General features: G+C 30.9%; 1 pseudogene; it reads right to left on the bottom strand.

Annotated features, from left to right (window-relative positions):
* Positions 1-1733: 1733 nt before the first annotated feature.
* Positions 1734-22053, bottom strand: LOC122146205 (annotated as a pseudogene).
* Positions 22054-24069: the final 2016 nt, after the last annotated feature.

The following is a 24069-nucleotide window of genomic DNA, read 5'->3' as shown; positions in this document are numbered from 1 at the left end:
TTAAGCTAAACCATGTACAATACAAATAAAAATACAAAAAATTTAATGAAAAAAACAAAACCAAAAAAGAAATGTTAAATAAAACTAGCTGAAATAAAATGTTTAATTTTGATGCACCCAAAAATAAATTCAAACTGAAAAACAAAAATTAAGCATAAACATTTGGTCACAAACACAAAATTACTTTCAAACTTAAAAAAAGTTAAAGTTAAAAATAAAAAAATATATATATTATTATATGACACACACACACACACAATACCACACTTCTGTTCAAAAGTTTGGTAGTTTGAATAGAACTATTTTTTAATGTCTTTAAATGAGTTTCTACTGCTCATCAAAGCTGCATTTATTTGATCAAAATACAGGAAAAATGTAATAGTGTTAAATATTATTTCATTTATTATTATTTGTTTAATATACATTAAAATGTAAATTTATTCCAGTCTTCAGTGTCACATGATCTTCTCAGAAATCATTCTAATATGCTTACTATTATCAGTGCTGGAAACTGTTTTTGTTGCTTAATTTTTTTTTTTTTTTTTTTTATTTGGAACCCGTGATACATTTTTTTCAGGATTCTTTGATAAATAAAAAGTTAGAAAAAGAAGAAGATTTATTTTTAAAATTGAAATATTTTCTAACAACAATATACACTACATTTCAAAAGTTTGGGGTCATACATTTTTATTCTTTCTTTTTAGAAAGAAATTAAACTCGTTTATTCAGCAGAGGATGTTTTACATTGTTAAAAAGTGATAGCAAAGACTTATGTTAGAAAATATTTATATTTTGAATAAATGCTGTTATATTGTAATAACATTTTGCAAGATTACTGTTTTTTTTTCTTTCTTTTTTATCAAATAAATGCAGTCTTGATGAGCAGAAGAGACTTCATTAAAAAACATTACATTTTTTATTTAATATCTTACAGAGGAACGCCAATCTATCAAAGACAGTTGTATTGTAATTGCATGGAAACATTTTCCTTTTTTGAGCATATGATTTGCTGAATCGTTCATGTCTTTAATACTTAGTGTCTCAGCACATCTCTAACACTATTATGAGCAATAATATTAAACAGTACTACTAATAAATGCCAAAGAAATATCAATACAATGCTGCCTTCTGCTCTAAATATATATTACCTGATGGACACTACTCAGTTTTTAACAAAATATTTAACGTTTTCAATCCTGTTTGCTCTTCAAGCATGTTTAATGCACTCTGCTTTACAGAATTATTAATTACATAAATAAGCATCAGCTACCGTAAGGCATTATTGCAGTTAAACGGTAAAAATAAAAGGCATTCAGAAAGTTTTAAGTTCTTTTGATTGCTTCTCTTCGACTGAGGTTTAAGGGCAGAGAGTTGAGCTCTTATTGAATCATTCCCATAATGCACCAGAAAATGAAGATTTATGTTAGCCCTAAAGCTGCACCATTAAAAAAATGGATATAAAATTAAAAAAGAGCTTTTTTTGTTTTTTTTTATATATATATAAAGATCTTAATCAGTGTTTAATGGGCTAAATCTTTCCACAGTTTCCACGCTGTAAAGCTTCATGCCTTTCACTTCTCCAAATTGCACTTGGAGAATCTGTGAATCCGTGTGTGCATTTATTTAGAAAAATCTATGAGAATAAATCGCCGCACGTCAAGCAAAAAACGTGCAATAAACCTTCAGCTTCAGTTGAATTATTTATACAGTACAAAACAGAAGAGTCACACAGATCAAACTTATAGATTTATGTATAAAAAGCTCAAAAAGTGAGGATTTATTTGACAGAAGATGAACTAAACTCCCAAAATGCAACTGAAGATATCAGAATGAAGGAAGAAAATGAGAAAATGCAGTAGTCTGATAATGCATACAGGGGAACGTCAAGAAATAATTCAGCCAAACATGATGATTGTGTTATTTACTCACCCTAAGCATGCATGGATGTTTAAAAAGATATTAAAGCTTGGAATATAATGCACAAGTCATATGGACGTTGTATGGGGTCATAATTTTTTGAGGTAAAAAAAAAAATCATCTTTTGTGTTCATCAAAAAAAAAAAATGAAATAAATAATGATAGCATGCAGCCAAAAATGAAAGTCGTCATCATTTATTCACCCCGATGTTGTTCTAAACCTGTCTGACTTTCATTCTTCTGCGGAAGACAAAAGATAAAACCATTTCAGTTCCCATTGACTTCCATTGTATGTTCAGGTTTGCATAAAGGTCTGGAACTATGTGAGAGTGAGTAAATGACGCCAGAACTGAAATCTCTAAATGACATGAGAGTGACTAAATAATACCAGAAGTCACATTTCTCAGAGGAACATTTCTTTAAAAATAATAAATATATGTTATGCACATAATTTCCTTCACCTGCACGGTTACTTGCTCTCATATCGATCTAGTTCTGCTCTTTTAGCCTTGAGAAATCTGCCTCACACACACACACACACACACACACACACACACACACACACACACACAGCGCCCCCCAGCGGATAATGTGTGTTAACCGTGACTGAACTCACTCCACCAGCACAGGCGCAGTTCCCCGTCCTCGTAGAATTTAAATCTGTACAACTTGATTTCGTATCAAAGCGGCTTTAGTGTGTTCAGGCCTAAAGATGGGCCACAGACTGTCTTTGATTATAAAGACGTGTTTATCTCCAGAATCTTCCAGTTTTCTGGCTCTTTTTCCCAACGCTGGTGAGTCCAGCGCTATTTCACAGACAGCAGCAGATTTATCTGGATGGCAGGAGACAAAGAAAGATTCAGTTTCAGTTCGCACACATGTACTCGTTTCATCTTTGATCATAAAATTTTAAATTTTAAAGGCCCCCTGTAACAGAGAACTTCTCCGAAAAGTTCGGGGGAAAATTTTCCCCGAAAAACCTTCTTCAGGAAACCCTTTAAAGGAAGTTTGTTCACAGCATCCTCAAAAAAAACATTTTTTATATCTTTTCTCCAAAATTTTGAACATTTTTTCCCGAAAAGCTATTTTAAAAATTTGGGCTAAAGTTATTTTTTCGATAAAGTTTCCCCTAAACCCTTTTGCCAGAAACATTTTGATTATTTTAAAATTTAAATTTTTAAATTAAAATTTTGAACAAACAATTTTTCCCCCTTTAAATTTTAGCCCAAAAATTTTTTCAAAGTTTTTCTGGACTCAATAAAAGTTCCTAAAGGTTTTTTCAAAAAAAAATTAATTTTTACATTTTTTCAGGAACATTTTTGTTTTTAAAACATTTTTACTGGGTTAAAATAGTTCCCGTTTTTTAAAAATTTTTAAATTTCAAAAAGTAACATTCCCCTTTAAAGTTTAATCCCTTCCCCAAAAATTGCCCGAGAAAAAATTCTTTTATATCATATTCCCCCCAAAATTACACTACCGTCCCAAAAATTTATTGTTTGATATTGGGGAAAAATTTTAATATTTAAAAAAACTGTTTTCCCTTTTGAATAATTTTAATATTATTTTTTTGGATTTGCATACCCTCGCAAACATTTTAAAAACTTGTGTAAAAAGGGGGCGGTTTTAAAAAATTTGTCTCCTTTTTTTTTTCCCATTTTTCCAATTAAAAAAGTAGGCTTTTTTCTATTTAAATTCTGCCTTTTAATTTTTCAAAATTTCCCCATTTCCCATTTCTAACAATAATAAACAAGGTTAAACCTTTCAGATTCTGAAGTTTCAAAAAGTTTTAAATTAACTATTTTCAATTACAAGGGCCAAAAAAGGGACGTGAAATTTATCTAGTTTTTTTTTTGGAAAACTTTTATTCCAAAAAAGTTTCCTTTTAAAACCCCCTTATTTGGTTTAAATAACAAACCATGCCTGAGCCCCAACTATGCAAAACCCAAAAAATTACTTCAAATTGGTTTAAAATGTTTTTTTATTCTGCAGCCCCTAAAAAAGTCCTATCATTGCTAGCCCCCACACTAAGTGTTGAAACGAAGCTGGAATTCTAACCCGAAAAACGCCTGGGTTTTTCCCCTTTAAAACTGCCGCTTTTAAATTAAACATTGGGAAAAAATGAATGTTGAGACCAGAGTGCCGAATTTCAAAACTGGTTTAAAAAAAAAAACCCCTCGCTACAATCAATGCCTTAACCCGCTTTTTTTCTCATCTCACCGCTCTTATTTTTGTTGTGTTTATTCGTTATTGAGAAGGAAATTTGCGCAAAACACATACTGGTTCGGGCGGTTGCTCTTATAAGCCCCGTGTGCGTCCCGTCCTTCGCTGAATTTCAATCCGGGAGAGGCTGAATACAGTCTTGTGCTACAGCGCCACACGGGTCAAACCGTGTTACTGCAGGCTCTTCAGTATTTTATATGACCGACCCCTCTCGTTTTAACCTATTCCCACAATCGCTGAATCCAACGCAAAATCAGCAACATGTCGCATTTTTTTGCAACCCTCATATTCACCATTTCACCGGAAAATAATTGCAAAAATTAAGGTTTCACAAAAAACTAAATTATCAGTAAAAAAAAGCTCACAAAAAAAATTATATATATATATATATATATATATAACATATATATATATATAAATATAAAACTAAAAACACAATTTTTTGGAAATTGCACCACAAAATCAGACATTTTTGATTTGCAAAATCACGCAGAATTTTTTTTTTTTTTTTTTTTGCAAAATCCTGAAGGGACCGATATTGAGATCAACGGCTACTCGCAACAACAATACTGTCAGCAAGTTCTTGTTGTCGATAAAGGATTGACTAATGCGTTTTCAGCCCTATACAATATATATGACACTATAATATTTAGACCACACTTACCTTGGTGATTGCTAGCCGGGTGTGGTTTGTATCGAGAACGTTCAGCCAGCGTAACGAAAAAAAATACTTTTGAAGCATATCACCTACCCTGCCTTTGAGTGTTTTTTTCTCAAATGTTCCACATAACCCAAGAAAAAACATTTAAAAACAGAATATTTTTGAACATTATTCAGAGATAATGATTTTTATAGCGATTGGTAGTAAACACGTTCTTATGTAATGTGTTAGCCCCGGGGCTGGAATAAGCACCTGCTCCATGGAGGTACAGGCGATGATCTGCAGGTCCTCCGCTGACCCATCCTGCAGTAGGCATGCAGTCTCTGGAACACCTGCTGGATGTTGTTCTGGAACCGTGTTTGATCAGATTCAGTGATGATTATCCTGCTGCGTGCATGCATAAGGGCCACTGCCCTGTGCTTAGCCCCCGCCTTAAAAAGTTTACTGACCAATTCTATAAGACAAACGTTTTGAGCTTTCCACCTCTATTCCCAAGGAAGTCTATGAAACAATCAAGTGTGCTTTCAGATTTAAACTGAATTTGACTGAATTTCAACGCTGAAAACAGTGGTGCTTTCAGTAATTAAGACTAAAACTAAAAAAAAAAAAAAAAAAAAAAAAAATCATCATTAGTTGAAGAACATGATCAAACAACTAAAATAGAAGATTAAAAAAAAACATTTCTAAAAAATTAATACAGTATATAAGTTTATTATTTTTTTTTCAAAAGTACTAAAAAATAAAAATACAAAAATAAAATAAATCACAAAAAATAATGTTAAAATTATTTAAGATTTTAAAATGAATTCAAAACAATAATGTTTAATATTAATAAATGCTAATAATTAATACGTACTAGTAAATACTATTAATATTAAATATTAACAGCATATGTAATGATATTAAATAACACGGGCCTGAAAATAATCAACTTATATTCTATGGGATGTGCCTCATACAATTCAGCAGAGCTTAGCAAACTGTCAATTTATAAAACCCAGACTTTGATTAGAAAAATAAGCGTTTTAGGATTGAGTTTTAAGAACAACAGACATGTAAATCATATGAAGAGCTGAAATGAATCCATTACCAGGCAGAGGGTTGCGTGTGATGCTCACCCCGACCGGCTTGAACAGGATGAACTCCGCGTCCTTATATTGGCCAGATATTAAAGACATACGCTGTAACGTTTGTGGGGGGGCGGGAAAGCTGTTTTTTTCAGAATCCGATAGGTGCCCATCACAATGTCGTTAATTTTGGCTAAAAGTGCAGAAAATCATTAAAAAGTTCAAAACAAAACAGTCATACATCTCTGTTTATAGCATTAACTTCATTATAGTGTGTAATTTGCATGAATCTTACACAAATCTGTCAAGAATATTGAGGGTTATATTTTCACCCCAAAAATTGAAAGAAAAAATTAATTTTACAATAATGATTTTTTTTTTGGGGGTTTTGTGGCATATTTTCACACTACATTCTCATTAGTGCAATACAGGAAAATCTCATTACTCTAATGCAAATAATGTAAATAAAGAATTTATATCATGATAGTACCTAGTGTATTCAATTTATGCTAATTTAAATAAAATAAACAGTTTTAACAACAACAAAAATATATAAACTTTGTATTATTTAATTCAAAAATATAATATTTTATTAATACAAGATATTTACAAATTTTTAATTATAAAATAAAAATAAATTTTTAATTAATACATAATTACAAAATATAAAGCATAAAATAAAAAAAAATAATTTTAATATATATATATAATATATATATAAATATATATATATATATATCTATATAATATTAATAGAATTATAATATATATATATATAGATATATATGTTTATTTATTATTCTATAATATATAATATTCTTTTATTTATATAGAATATATTTAATATAAATGGTTTTACATAATCTTATATAGGTCTTTATAGTAAAAAATATTTTTATTATATATTTAAAGTTAGCTATAAAATGATATTTTCTATATATATATATATATATATATATATATCTCTATATCCACACACACAAACCCTTTTCAACATATGAAAGTGTTCTAGCTGTGCAAGCAGTCATTCCATTGGAATCAAAAAACAGCTGAGTAGAGCTAATGATCACTATCGAAGTTGTCTCACCCGGTTTTTTTGAGCCCAGGGCTTGCTGAGAGAACTGTCGTCGGTCCTCCTTCAAACGCCTCGTTTTTTAAAGCTCCTACTTTTATTAGAAACATCAACTTATGGGTCTAATGCATGAATTCTCACAAATTCTGTCAAAATCTTTGCCCCAAAAGTGATATTTTCACCCCAACATTGAAGTAGAAAAAAAAATTTTGATTAACAAAGAAAATAAACATACTTTTCAAGCACAAAAAAAAAAAAAAACAATTCTCACACATTTTAACACGACTTCCACAGTAGTGTAAAAAAAAATGCGCGGGCGCACAACACACACACCACACACCCACACACATATAATATACATATATATATATAGTATATAGTCTTTAATCCTTTAAAACCTTACAGTAGTTAATTTTTTTGGAATCTGATTACTAATCCAGAGTTGATGGTGATCGTTTTCTCTCCAGCATTGAATCCTGACCTTGGTTGAGAAACTCCTCCAGGTTTCCCACAAACATCTGCGTCTGCTGCTGTATGACTGCTCACAGCTGGACTTCAGGTGCCGGTCCACGTCTTTCTTCGAGTCGATGTAGTGCTCTCGTATCTCCGGCGTGCCCTGGTGTGGAAGCGTTAGCTAGCTCATGATGAAGCTGTCACTCACTCACTGTGAACCTGTCTGAGACTGTCTGAGACTCTAAAGAGCTGGAGTGGTTGAATATGGTTGATAATTTGCTGTACGTTAGCTCCAGGGGGTAGTGTTATGGCTGTTCAGACGGAAGAACTTGGGCACAGCCTTGGAGTTGAAGATTTTAAAAGCAGCGTCTGAGGACGGAGAGAAACAAATGTTGCTCTGCCCTCTGGTGGCGCTTTACTGATATCACACAAACATTTCATCAGGTCACAAACTTCCATTCACTGGGTTATTTTAATCCTGTGTTTACAAGAGCACATCCTGGGTTTTCAGATATAACTTCCTCTACTTGGGTTTTAAAAGTCTGACTCTCATTTAAGCAATTTGGGTCAAAAAAAGACAATTTTTCACCTGAGTTTTGGAGCCAAATTAAGGCTTGTAAATTGATTTAGATTTTAGAAAGATGGCAGCATCACTGTGTTATCTTAGACTGGTAGCTGTTAGTTGTATTTGTGATGTCTTTTGCTATTTTTGTTTCTTTGTTTGATTATTTGTGGATTTTTGAATGTTGAAAAAGCACTTTTTTTCTTTTCTTTTTCCAAAGTTTGCATGCCTGTAACTCAAGATGCATTAAAGACATCTCGATATCCTTTTAGATACTGGTTCTTCACAAACTTTTCTTTTGGGATCTTCATTTTTAAGCCCTGATATTGTTCAGTTCTAGAGATATGGGGATCTTGATGTGGCTCCATGAGAAAACCGAAACATTTTCAGTGCTCAAAAACCAAATGTGGTTCACTTCACTTTTTAATCACCATTCAATCACAATTAGCACTATTTATGTTTGCCTTTCTTCAGAAAAAATAAAGTCTGAAATTTGGTTGATTTGACATTAAACAAGTTACCCCCAAAAAACATCAATTTTTGGCAATGTAAAATGTGAAAATCACTTTAAAAAACTTATTATATTCAGAAATGTATCTTGAATGCAGCTGTGATTCTGTCAGCACTGTGAACAACTAAAACTAAGACCGGTGGCTGTTACTATCTTGTGTCTTCTTCAGATCCAAGAGTCTCTTGATGTGAGTCGCGTACTGGAACGGGGGGGGGGGGGGGGAAAAGCGGGGCGATCTGCTCGCGCATGATCAGCAGATGTTTGATGAGGAAGAGCTGGCCGTCTGTTTGAGTCTGTGAAGGAAGTACAGCAGTCCCAACTGAACCTTCACTAAAACACTACTGACCAGTCCTGCCTCGGCCTGCGCTGTGAAGGAAGTTCGGCCTGCGCAAGTCTATACGAATCCTGCGTTCTTTACTGATAATATACCAGAAAATACATACAATATTTAAAAATTTAAAAAAATTAAAAATAAATAAATAGTTTCTGGGTCATTAGCAATAGTGAAATGAATTTCTAAGGACAAACAAACAAATAAATAGAAATAAATTAAAAATAAATGTAAAATTAATTAAAAATAACATAATAGAAATAAGTTAATACAAACAAATAAATAGTTTCTGGGTCATTTGCAATAGTGGAATGAATTTTCCTCAGAACAAACAAAACAAATAATAAAATATATACAATCATTAAAATAAAATGTAAAATTTAATACATTAAAAACAGATTTAATAGAAATAAGGGAATAAAATAAATAAATAGTTTCTGGGTCATTTACAACATTGGAATGAATTTCTAAGAACAAACAAATAAATAAATAATAAATAAAAAAATAAATAAATGTAAAATTAATAAATTAATTAAATATAAAATATTTAATAGAAATGAGTAAATAAATTGATTCTGGGTCATTTACAATATTGGAATGCATATCTCAGGATTGATTTGTTTATTTATTTATTAAATAATAAAAATATTATAGATAATTGATTATATAAATAAATTGTTTCTAGGTCATTTAGATTAGTGGAGTGAATTTTCAGCACAAACAAACAAATAAATAAATAAAAATGAATAAAAACGAATAAAATTTATAAATTAATTAAAAATAATTTATATAAATCAATTAATAAAAATTGTTTCTGGGTTCCTCAGTATAAATAAACAAATAGATGCATAAATATTAATAAAAATAAATAAAAACAAAATTAAGAAATTAATTAAAAATATAAGAATAAACAGAAATAAATGGAAAAAATTCTGGGTCATTTACAATAGTGGAGTGAATTTCTCAATATAAATAAACAAATAAATACATAAAGAAATACTAATAAAAATTAATAAATTAATAAAAAATAAAAGAATAAACAGAAATAAATGAATAGCAATTAAAATCATTGAGAAGAGTGTGGTGCATGTCTTGTGTCTGAGTGACTTTTTGTTTTCTTGTGTGTGTGTGAGTTTTCCTGTATTCAGGTGCATAAACGCTTCTGTTATTATTCTGAATGGGTTCAGGCAGATGTGAGGTTCCTGTGACAGACCCTGAAACACCGCCCTCTGCAGGACACAGACCAAACAAAAGCACTCCGGATCATCTTCTGTCGTTCACAAGGGAACTTTAAAAATATCATAGTTTATACAATACTACCCCTAATGATACTAATAATAGCGTTTGCGTTCCACAGAAGGTCAATCAGGCAGCAGTGATATCACATAATATTGATATTTCATTATTATAGCTTGTTAATATTTTGAATTAAATTTTATTTGTACATTTCCTGTTTTAATTTGAGTTAAAGTTTTAGTATTTTTTACTTTTTTGCTCACATATGTCTTATAGCTATCTTTTCTCTTAGTTTTTTAGATATTTCGTTTTAGTTAGTTTAGCGCTTCAAGTTAAAATAAAACAAAATCAGAATAGTTGACATAATAAATATAATAATAATAAGTATTTTATATTTTATTTAATTTTATGGAACATATTTTTTTATGGTTTTTAGTTAACTATAAGTTACGCCTGACTTTGAATTATTTTTTATTGTACTTTTCTGTTTTTCATTTTCATTTACAGTTTAAATGATTTTTGTTGTTTTTGATGTTTTTATTAGCTTTTGTTTCTGTAAATATGTCTATATAGTATTCATTTATATTTAATAGTTTCAGATGATTTAGTTTTCATTATTTTAGCGCTTCATCTTAAAATAAAGGGAAAAAAAATTTGCCTTAGCAACTACTGAATTAGATTTTTAATAATATATATAGATATCTATATATTAGATATATATAATATATAATAATTTTTATTTTATTTTTTTTTTTTCGGTTACTTGTTTTATTTTATTTCAAAATGCAAAATGTTTGTATGGTTTTTAGTTAACTAAAATAACCTTGACTTTAAATTACTTTTATTTTTTATTTTCAATATAAAGTTAATTTTTTTGTCATTTTTATTAGCTTTTGTTTCTGTAAATATGTCTATATAGTATAATTTTTATTTATAATATTTTGGCGTAATATTGTAATTTTCACTTGGTGCAGCCTTCAACTAAAAAGAAATACTCTTGTAGCAACTGGCTGTAATTTTTTTTTTTATCGCACAATTTTATTTCAATTTAGTGAACAATTTTATTGTCAAAAAGCGATGTTTTTTTTTATTGTGTATTATTTTTTAGTTTAACTTCTAATAATCCTTGGTTGAACAAAGGCAGTGGTGTTCTATCGCAGTACAGGGAACATTCAGATTTGAGATTTGAGAGTCATAGTTTGATCTCAAATTGTTGAAAGGTCTTAAACATGATATGAATTGTAAAAGAGTTTCCCATTGGAAACTTTGTTCAGGCAATTTTGCGTTCATGGGTATTGTTAAATATTAAATGTGCCGGAAGGATCTGTTGCGTGACTGGTGTTGGTGGCGGGTGTATTAGTGACTGAGTGCTGGGGTGGCTGGTGTGTCTGTCCTGTGCGGGCCGTAGAGTTTGGAGAACACACGAGCGTCAGTCCTGACCGGATGCCGCCAGATGATCAGGGAGAGCTGCTGTGGCAACTGTTCTGTGGTGAGCGCGGCTTCTGCAGGACAAACAGCAGGTCGCTCAGGATAAGTGAGCGCTTGACTGAGTGAGAAACTGTGTCAGGACAAAACACACACCAGAGCTGATGAGCTTCTTGTTATCAGACTCCTCCCATGCTGCACGTCAGAGCTCAGCTTCATCTGCTCCTCTTCAGACTCTGAAGCGATGCTCTGCAACACATGAAGCAGAACTCACACATTCTGAACGATCACACTTACTAGATCTGCGTCTGTATATATAAAAATAGATAAAAGGAATGAATGCAAAAAATACAAATATAGAGAAATAAATAAATTTAAAAATTAAAAATAAATACATTTAATAATTAAATATGTTTATTTATGGAATTTTTTGTTTATTTGGTTTTAATTGATTAGTTTTTTTAAAATTAAATGATTAATAAAAAAAATTTGTTTATGGGTAATTTTTGTTTGTGGGTTGAATTTTATTTTTTTTTATTTTTTTAAAAAAAATAAACTAATAATTTTTTAATTTATTAATAAAATATAATTTTGTATAGATATATTTTTATAAAATGTGTCTGGGTCGTTTACAATAGTGTAGTGAATTTCTCAGTATAAATAAGCAAATAAATAGATACATAATTTAAAAAAATATATAAAATAAATACATTTAAAAATGTAAAAAAAAAATACATTTAATAATAAAAAATAAGTTTTTTTAAATAAATATTAAGAAAAACTATAAACACTTGTTAGTAAATAAATGTAAGTTAAATAAATTATTTGAAAAATTTATTATTTATAAAAAAGTAAAAAATAAAAACTACAAAAAAAATAAAATGAACTAAAAATAACAAAAATGTATAAAAATAAAAATAAGTAATGCATGATAATTAAAATAAAATAAAAATAAATAAATTAAAATATATTCAAAAAAACTGTATAAAAATACAAAAAAAAAAAAAAACTACATTTTTTTTTTTATGTGTATATATATTTTGCACATAAAATAAATAATAAAAGTGAAATAATAATAATAATAATAATAATAATTAAAAGCTGGATGGCTGAGCTGGATTTCTTGAAGGAAACAGCGGGCTTTCCAGGCAATATTAGTTTAGTGTAACTGAAACTATTACAGTTTTTATTAATATCTTAAATTAGCTTTTATTTTTATATTTTCTGTTTCCATGTAAATTTTAGTTTGAGTTTGGTTAACTCTTACCAGAGAGTCTTAAGAGTGTGTGGAGTCAGAATGTATGTAGTAATAACACATCACACTTCTAGATGTTAAGTGCTGGGTGTACTGCTGTTATCCATCATCTCCTGGTTTTGCCAGGGGTGAGGCCAGGTCTCTCCGGGAGCGGCAGGCTTGCTTATATCGAGGATGTCCGTCTGGATGTAGATGTGTGTCCTGCCAGACCAGGCGGCTGACCGAGCGATACTCAGCATCTGCTTCCCAGAAAGTCAAGCGCGCGGTCAGCTGCACCACTGACAGGGCGCACCCGACGATCACCGTCACTGCACAGACTACACTCCATCTGAACAGAACGGCTGCGGAGGAGGCGTGTCCGTGTTCAGTACTGGATTGTTCTGGACGTGTCCTCCAGCATCTCGTTCTTCAGGATGCTGCAGAGCTCCGACAGCGTCTCCAGGTGAACCACGTGGATGATCCGAGGCCTCAAGACGTCATACAGAGACACGCACAGCTTCTCCAGAAGCTCACTGTCACAAATACATCCAATCACGACAGAAATATATATTCAATCAAAAGCTTTGATTCGGACACAATTTAACATCAAAAACAAACTATTTCTTTCTGCAGTAAAACACAAAATAAGATTTCACGCAGAATGCCTAAGTCTCTGTTTTACATACAAAATAAATAAATAACTTAATAAACCATCTTTCTGCAGTTATTAACGAAGAGAAAGAAAACCGAAGAGAGGAAAAGAAAGAAACGCGGAGTCCGATTAACGCTGAATAATGGCTGAACGGGAACGGAGAAGGACAAAAACTAATCCGGTAAGGAACATTAAATGAATCCTGGTATAATTACGGGGAAATCCCGCGGACGAGGAATTTTTTAGAGGTGAAACCAGGAGAATGCCGGCCGGATGGAGAGAATTAGAACCGGCCCCGTGAAGAACCGGAAGAAAGAAAGAAAAGAAGAAAAAAGAGAGAGGAAAAGATGTAAAATTAGGCGCCAGAAAAGAAAAACAAAAACTAATAACTAAATATATAAATAAATAAATAACTCACTTAAACCAAATTAAAATTAATTAAATTAAATTAAAAATAAAAGAAAGAAATAGATGAATAGAAAGGTAGGTACATGAATTAAAAAATAAATAATTGATGTAACCTGAATGGCTCCAAACAAAGGCCAAAATCTAACTACAAAATAACTTAATAAACAAAAATAAAAATGAATAAATTCAAAATAAAATAAGTCAAAATTAAATTCAAAATTCTAATTACTTCGCTGATTGATTATAAATAAATAAATACAATTAATTAATTGGTATTGTAAATAAATAAATAAAATAAATATTTCTATGTCTAACGGTGCATTGGAGCCAACAGATAATAACAATAGGAGCAGTAAAGAGATTTCACGTTTGTGTGAACTATTGCTCTAATCTGAAGAAAGTTTTTCTTGACCTCACTCCAGTTTGGGCCGAGGGTTTGGAGAGAAGAACTTCGCTGTAAAGCTGGGGTGTTTCATCTTGACACACGTGGACCATGAACGCACGTAGCTGGCCTGGCCACGTACTAACAACAGCAGCATTCATCAGCTGAGGCTAAGCACAGAGCTAGGGGAAACAAAAAATACCAAACTGAATAAATAATTATGTCTGTAGGGGTTCATCGTTTTCCTACAAAGCCTCCGAGTTGCAAAATGTTCCAACATATCCACCATCATCAAAAAATAGAAAGCACTTTCCAGAAGTCACATCGATCACACATGATGTGTGGAAGTAAAACGTTAAGGTGTGATTTAGTTCCTCACCAGGGAGCACAGTGATCCTTGTTGTTCTGGCTGGTGAGATCTGTGATGGTGGCGTTGATCACAGGACTGCAGCAGGCACGTTCCCTCTGCTCCAGGGATAACACTGATGAACCTCATCCAGCAGCTGCTGATACCTGACACAAACACAGCCATGCTTCAGGACAACTCACAATAAACTAACTGCTAAACTAAACTAAAAATAAATAAATACTATGATAAAATAAACAAGTCAAATATATACATTACATAACATAAAAAAAATACATAATAAAATTAAAATAAATATAAAAAAAAACTAAAAAACTACAATAAACTTTTTTAATATCATAAATGAAATAATTAATAAATTAATTATAAATAAACAAAAATAAAAAATTAATCCACAAATGACATAAAAAAAAACTACAATTTTAAATCAATTAAACAAAAAAAAAAAATACATAAAAATAAACCAATTAACTAAATAAATGAAATAATTATAAATTAAAAATTATAAATAACAAAAAAAAAAAAATACAAAAATAACATAAATGGATAAAAAATGAAACACAAAAATTAAATACAAATAGATAAAAATAACAAAATAAAACAGAAAAGGGAGCAATATACAAATTAAATAAAAATAAATTACCTAACAATAAATATATACAAATAAAATGAAAAGTAATATCCCAAAATTATTATAATATAGATATTATATATATATATATATAATAGATAATAGATATATATATATATATATATATATTTTATTACATAAAAATAATTACATAAAATAGCTAAATAAAAATTATGACTAAAATTTTTAAATAAACAAAAAACAAACAATTAATTCATTAAAAATTATGTTTTGTTTCATGGAGTGAAGAAAATAATTTCAGGTCAGAACAATACAGTGGTAAATGAAAAGAGTTTTCATATTTAGGTGAACTGTCTTCAACCTGAAATGAGTTTCTTTACTCTCCCGAGTTTCATGAAGTTTGGAAACAAGAAGATCCAAAACGGGGTTAATGTAGTTAACTAAAACTGAAACTAAAATTAAAACCATATTAAAAAAAAACATACACACACACACAAATATATGTGTGTATGCATGTATGTATGTATGTATATGAACCAATGAAAATGACCGAAACACAAAACTACTAAAACAAGGAACATATAAAAAACTGATTCAAAAGATTAAATATCTTTGTTTTATATGATAAAAAAAAAATTAAATATATGCGTAAATATATGTATCAGACATCTGGAGTCCACTGTATATGCATAAAAATGAGAATTAACAGAAAATAATAAATCAAAATATTCTCCATCACTTACTCTGGGATTCTGTCAGAGCGCTGTTCAACTTGTTCAATGAGCCTCTGAAACAATTTATTTTATTTTTTTACAAATCAGTGCATTACATTGTATTGTATTGTTGAATTATGGAAGACAATCCGATGTGGTGTCAAACGACTGTTTGCACTCGAGACTGACCTGAACTTTGGGTGCCGCTGCTCTGAACTTCACATAGTAGAGCGTGAAGGCGTTGTCTGCGTTCGGAGCGCCCAGCAGGTCCTGCTCGGGTCATATTCAATAAATGAGCAGGAAATGATACCGTCATGTGTGCTCTAATCATCAGCCAGGCGTACCCGTGTGCTCAGCTGAGCCGTGAGGTGCTGCAGGGTGCTGACCGCGTGGCTCTTGATCAGGAGCATGGCTCTGGACAGACACTGCTTCAACTTGCTGAGATAGACTGGGTAGTCTTTAAAACTTGGCTGGAAGAAGAGGATACATTAGGAGGAATGTGCATGTGTGGAAGACATGTGGAACAGAGGAGAATATACTGCAACACTGTACGAATCGTTTCACTCACGTGTGATAAAACGTATTCTATGCATTCGTCTAATCTGGAAAGCATCGGGATGAACCCCTCGCCGTTCACCGACAGTGTCGGGGAGTTCAGTTTCTGCAGGAGGGACGAGGAGGGACGAAACAGATTATTATAGTGATGATGATGTATGGTGTGTAAAGTGTGGAAAAGCATTACCGAGTTTATGTGTTCCAGTGCATTAAAATATGAGAGTTTCTCTTGAATGCTCTCGGCCAGATCCACCAGCTCTGACTGTCCACAGAAGAGAGAGAACACAAACACACACCGTTTATCAAATCCATGTGTGTGTGGACGTTACATGCACCACTAGTCAAACGTTTGAATTAGAATTAAAATGCTTTAATGCTTTTTAATGCTCACTCAGGCTGCATTTATTTGATTAAAAATACAGTAAAAAATGTGAAATATTATTATGATTTAAAATAAATGTTTTTTGTGTCAGTATTTTGTAACATGTAATTTATTTCTGTGATGCGCAGCTGTATTTTCAGCATCATTACTGCAGTCTTCAGTGTCACATGATCTTCAGAAATCATTCTAATATGCTGATTTAAGAAACATTTCTTATTATTATCAATGTTGAAAACAGTTGATTTTTTTTTTTGTGGTGTGTGTGATTTTTTTTTTTTCTAGATTTTCAGATATGATAATGTTGTTGAGAAGAGCATTTTTTATCTGAAATGGAAATCTTCTGTAAGATTATAAATGCATTTACTGTCACTTTTGAACAATTTAACACTTTCCCCGAACTTCTGAAAGATAATAAATCACGGTTTCCACAAAAATAGTGTGCAGCACGACTGTTTTCAACATTGATAATAATCAGAAATGTTTCTTGAGCAGCAGATCATCATAATTAGAATGATTTCTGAAGATCATGTGACACTGAAGACTGGAGTACTGATGCTGAACATATAGCTGTGGCATCCACTGAAATAAATTACATTTTACAATATATTCACATAGAAAACCATTATTTTAAATCATAATAATATTTCACATTTTTTACTGTATTTGTAAATCAAATAAATGCAGTCTGGTTTGAGTGGGAGAGAGGATGCGGATTGCTGATTTTGGGTTGAGTGTGGAATTGGATCTTTTAGTTGATGTTCTGTTGACTGGTGTAGTGTGAATGTTTTTTTTTTTTGTGGAAGAGGTGATGTTCTTGTAGTGAATGTAGTTGCTCCAGCGCAGCGTTCACGTAGCTCAGGGTTGGCGTTGGATTGGTATGGAGTGGCGCTCAGAGCATCTCGAGTGCTCCTGCGCAGTGAAACACACATCAGCCCTTGTGTCACACCTTCACATCTCTACTAACAGCAGACACGAACACACACCTGTACTCACAGGCCTCGTCCCGATCCATCTGAACCTGCAGCTTTGAGAACCAGGAGAAAAACTGACAGACAGATGATGTCATTAGTCATGTGATGACGATGATGTCACTCATCTTTTGTGCAACAGATACAAAATAACAAACAAGCTACAGAGTCTGTGAATTCCATTCCACTTGCTCAAAACTGCGCATTAATTATTCTTGTTAAATATTAAGTGAAACAATCTCCATTATTCCTGATCAACGGCTACAATGTCAGACAATCTCATCATTTATGAACTTGCATATTAATATGCATGCTGTATACTGCAGAAGTGTGTTAGTAAACTATCAGTGTGTCAGTATATAGCAGGGCTGGCTGTTTTTGTGTGATTTTATAGCTGGGTTGGGATTTTTTTTCAGATTTTATCGCTCAATTCGAATTTGTGGACCAATAAAGGTATTATTCATTATGCTTTCTGATGGTGTGTTTATTGCAGTACTGTATGTCTGTAATCTATTAGTCTAAAAAAGCTAAGTATTATAATTTAAATGCGTCTCATATTTGATGAAGTTTGCATCACTGATTCTGTTATTCTCCTGTTTATATCTCTGCTTCGACACAATCTGTACTGCATACAGCGCTACAGAAACAAACCTGACTTGACCTGATTAGTACAGTACAGGTCAAAAGTTTGGAAACATTACTATTTTTAATGTTTTTGAAAGAAGTCTCTTCTGCTCATCAAGCCTGCATTTATTTGATCAAAAATACAGAAAAAAACAGTAATATTGTGAACTATTATTACAACTTAAAATAATAGTTTTGCTATTTGAATATACTTAAAAAAAATAATGTATTCCTGTGATGCAAGCCTGAATTTTCAGCATCATTCACTCCAGTCTTCAGTGTCACATGTAAACATCCAGTCTATCACATGATCATTTAGAAATCATTCTAATATTCTGATTTTATTATGAGTGTTGGAACAGTTTCTGCTGTCTAATATATTTGATGAATAAAAGGTTAAAAAGGAACTGCATTTTATTCAAAATAAAACATAAAAAATTCTAATAATATATAGTTCTAATAAGAATATTTTCTTTAACTATCACTTTTTATCAATTTAACACATCCTTGCTGAATAAAAGTATTTGATTTTAATTTAAAAAAAAGAAAGAAAAAATTACTGAACCCCAAATTACTGACCAGTAGTGTAATATTGTTATTACAAAATATTTATATTTTAAAACATAATTCTTTGTTTTTTTTTTTTTTACTTTTTATTCATCTAAAGTATCCTAAAAAAAGTATCACATGTTTCTGAAAAAATATTAAGCAGCAGAACCTGTTTTTCCCAACTTTGATAAATGAATCATCATATTAGAATGATTTCTAAAAGGATCCATGTGATAATGATCCTAAAAATTCAGCTTTGTATCACAGAAATAAATGATAATTTTAAAAGTATAATAAATTTTAAAACAATTATTTTAATTGTAAATAAAATATTTCACAATATTACATTTTTTTCTGTATTTTTTGATCAAATAAATGCAGGCTTGATGAGCAGAAGAACTTCTTTCAAACCTTTAAAAATAGTAATGTTTCCAAACTTTTGACCTGAACTGTATATAGCTATAATAGATATATATATTATATATATAATATATAATATATATCTTATATATATATATATATATATATATGTGTTAGTATGTAGTATGCTAACTGTGGTTGAGTTCATTTCTTTTTAATTGGACTTTACTCTGCTGTTCGAAAGTTTGGGATCAGTAAGATGTCATCAAGGCTGCATTTATTTGATCAGAAATACAGAGAAATATTTTTACAATTTAAAATAATGTTTTTCTATTTTAATATACTGTAAACTTTAATTTATTTCTCTATACAAAGCTGTATTTTCAAGCATCATTAGACTCCAGTCCCTTCAGTGTCCACATATCTTCAGAAATCATTCTAATATGATGATTTATTATCAATATTGGAAACAGTTTTGCTGCTTAATATTTTTTTTTGAACCCCGTTATATATTATATATATAATATATATATATATTATATATAGTAACATATATAATATTATATATATATATATATATATATATATATATATATATATATTAATATTTTTTTTTTTTTTTTTTCTTCTTTCAGAATTATTTGATGAATAAAAAATTACAGGACATCAATATACACCACCGTTTAAATTTGGGGTCAGTATTTATTTATTTATTATTATTAATTTTTTTGAAAGAAATGAATGCTTTTATTCAGCAAGGATGTGTTAAATTGATAAAAAGTGATAATAAAGACTTATACTGACTTATGTTTTAAATAAACGCTTTATCCATCAAATAATCCTGGATCATGTGACACTGAAGACTGGAGTAATGATGCTGAAAATACAGCTTTAATCACAGAAATAAATTACAGTTTACAGTATATTAAAATAGAAAACCATTATTTTAAATTGTAATAATATTTCACAATTTTACAGTTTTTTTTTTTTTTTTTTTTATGGAGCTGTTGTGAGGAGGAGATATTCTAAAAACTGTGGAAGAGGTGTGTTTGTTTCTTGTGCTGTCTTTGCTGTCTTTGGGTGTGTGTGTTTTTCATGTTGTGAGGTGTGTGTCCGCTCTTGTTCCAGCTCCAGCTTCGTGAAGCCCTGCAGGAGCACCTCCTCCGTGGACTCGGGGAGAGTCGCGGTGAACGTGGAGCGCAGAGCGCGGGACGTCAGGCTGCAGAAGTCCTCGATGGGCAGCTGAGGACACATTCAGAGCAGCGGCTCATGACTGAATCACACTCAGTTATGATCACACTTTTACAGTGCAATAAGAGAAACAGCATATTTCACAAACAAACATATCGATTTTGTCAAATGCGTTCGATTTTTAAAGTTTAACATAACTGTTAAATCATTTTAGATCAGGTGTTTCCAGTTTCTCAGATCCTTGCATGACCCTAAAATATAAAAGATGATATATTTCACAATATACATTTTTAACTTATACAGTGAAAAATTAATATTATAAATGTGTAATTTTTTTCCTACTCTATATAGCACTGTACTGTTGGATGTATTATTATTTATTTATTTTTTACAAATATTTATTATTTTAATACAATATTTATGTATTTAGTTTAATTCTATTATTTATTTATTTTTACCGTTTTTCTCTAAATTTTTCCCCAGAAACTCATAACACTACTTAACATCTCAGTTAAATCCTTTCGGACATGAGTTTTTTAATATTATCATCATTGTGTAAAAATGTAAAAGCAAGTGATATATTTTCATGTATAAAGAGCCATTTCATACTGTGAAAAAATGTGTGTAAAATATTATTTGGAAGATATTTAGCATTCGTTTATTACTTTAAATCAAATGTTTTTATTTATTTAGTTTAATCTTATTTTTTTCTATTTTTTAATTATAAAAATAAGCTTAAAGTAAATTAATTCATTAAAAAATATATTATTATTATTAGAAAAATAAGCTTAAACTAACTAAATAAATGTAGAATTAAAATAAATGATATTACAAATAATTTCCAAACAATATTTTACACATGGATTAATTGTATTATTCTTAATTTTTTTAGCGTCTGTTTTTTTTTTTCTTTCAACTTTTTCCCAGATTTAGTTTTCCTATTTACACTGACTTTTCTTTTCGGTTTTCAACACCTTTAGAGTATTATTTATTTAATATTGTACAATATAATATTTAATGGACATTTTCTAACCCCGTTTCCATCTAAAAACTTTTTTTTCCCAGACCCCCCCCAGTTTGAAAAAAACAAAAAGCCTGATTGAGGTCACAAGGAAAAAAAAAAAAGTTTGTGAAAAAAAAAACCCCTGCTTTTAACTAAAAGGGGCAAGGGTTTTTAAGCACTGCTAACTATAGGGGTCTATTTTAGCTGAACCGGGGAAAACTCATTAAGCCCAATGTGGCGCCAGGGTTTTTTTCACACAAACAACCAGATCGACACACCCCGCTGACCCTCCCCTTCACCTGCCCGACGAGGGGTCTGAGCAGGGGGGTAACACAGAGTGTTTTTAACTTCCTAGTTCGTGGCCACTACTTAAGCCGAGGGCGGACGGTTTTTGCCGCGTTTTAGCTCACAGCTACAAGGGCAGCTCCACTCAACCTCAGCGGGAAGGAAGAAGCGGGGACACTTCTGCGGGCTGCGCGGAGCTCCAGGATCGACTCCGTCTGTTTGTCCGTTAACGGCGCCGTCCGGATCCGCGCGCCGGTCCCAGTGGGTGACACTTTTCTCCCGAGTCTCCTTATCAGTGAACTCCGGGAGACTCGCTCTGTGGACGTACGCCATCGTGGCCAACACAACATCCGATTCCGACGTCACCTAAACGGAAGTTTTTTTCCGGGTTGGGCGGAGTCAAGATTCAGGCAGCCAATCAATGAAGCGCTTTCACTTCCACGACACACCAAGATAATAAATTCTCTCCAACTCCACCAGACTGCATTAAATTTCACTCATATATTAAAATAAAAACAAAAATAAAATGAGGAGAATTTTATATATATATAAAGAATATATATTATTTATACTTAAAGTAAATAGCACATTAATAGCAAGAAATGAAATAACATAAAATATTTTATTGGTCAATTTTTTTCTTTTCTTTTCTAACATATTCTATAATATATATATATATATATCCTTAATCGATATATATATATAATATATATATCTATAGATATATATATATACTTATATATATATATATATCTAATATCCTGACAAAGGAAATATTTTAGCTATGTAATATTTAATTTATTACTATAATTAATACAACATTATATATATATATCATAATATATATATATATATATATATATAGATATATATATATAGCTATATATATATATATATATATATATATATACATGTGTATATTATGCATATTAAATATATATATGCATAATATACACATGTATATATTATTTTTTATACATACTTTAAATAGCAGTTAGGCAAACAATATATTTTATATAATAAATTATATATATATCAAATTTTATTTGTCATATATATTATTCTATAATTTTTTATCTATGTACTATTTAAAATATATTTAATATATCTTGTCAAGATTTCTTGACAGAGCTGAGAGGGAATATTGATGAACAGCAAGTCCTCTAAAAAGCTGGGAGCAACATAGTTAAAGTGCAAGAAAAATAAAAATAACTGATAAAAAATATTGTAACTGGGTCAGGATTATTTTTTTCTCTGTTCTAAAATATTAAAAATAATATATCTATCTAATATGCATATATATACATGTATAGGAATATTTGCTTTTTGTGCATACGGAGGTGAAACTTTAACATAGCCGTTAGGCAATTATATAAAAAATATCTATCTAGATCTAATATATAAATATATCTATATATTCTATACAATTTTTTTTTATTTTTTTTTTTTTGATTATATTTAATATATCTTGCCAAGATTTCTTGACAGAGAGAAATTATTGATGTCAAACTAGGGGTCTCTAAAGGGCTTAAATAAAAAAAAAAGGTTGCCTACTTTTAAAATCTTAAAAAAACTGTAATTTGTGTTTAATTATTCTGCATCTTTCACATTCTTTAGTTTTTGTAAAATCTTCCCCATTGCATAACGCAGATATCTGCAATTTTAGAGGGGACGTAAGATTAGAGGCAAAGACGTAAACGGGTATCAAGGCATATTTAATATTTTAGAGGCAGACTGCATTAACCGAACACCGTTCACGGTCAAAGCATCTTTATTACTCACAGTACAAGGGCATTTTCGGAACACGCTCTATTTACAAGGCCTATTACATTTTTTTAAATTCAGGGAACCAAGAAAAAATCAGTTAGGGTTTTTGGAATGGGACTACCACATTAAATACAGGAAACTGTAACACTGTACACTGTTGATTGATTTAGAAGCATTTTCCAGAAAAGGGCAAAATTTAATCAAAAACAGTGAATCCAACCCAAACTCATGCATAAAGTGCAGGGAAGGTGCCGGCTGCAATCTGCTCAAACCTGCAAGACGTCTCTAACAAGAGCCATTAATTGTGACAGAAATCATTTAACTAACATCCCTTTGTGCTTCTGGTCGGTCGATCCAACCCAGACCTCAGTGTGACGATGAAAACATCCCGAGAATCAGACCGATTTCATCAAAGTTAAATATTTACGTGACTATAAATCCACACTTTGGCATTTCTCCGTCCGTGTCACAGCAAAAAAAATCCTGAAAATTAAATTAATCTAATTAACCGTCACAGTTTTCTTGCAAAAGTTACAGGGTAAAAGGTCAGATAACTAGAGGAGAACGTGCACATTACATTAT

This window comes from Cyprinus carpio, chromosome A9, assembly GCF_018340385.1.
Source record: "Cyprinus carpio isolate SPL01 chromosome A9, ASM1834038v1, whole genome shotgun sequence".
Taxonomy (NCBI): domain Eukaryota; kingdom Metazoa; phylum Chordata; class Actinopteri; order Cypriniformes; family Cyprinidae; genus Cyprinus; species Cyprinus carpio.
Note: the sequence above shows the minus strand (reverse complement) of the source record. Positions and strands in the feature narration are given on the sequence as shown.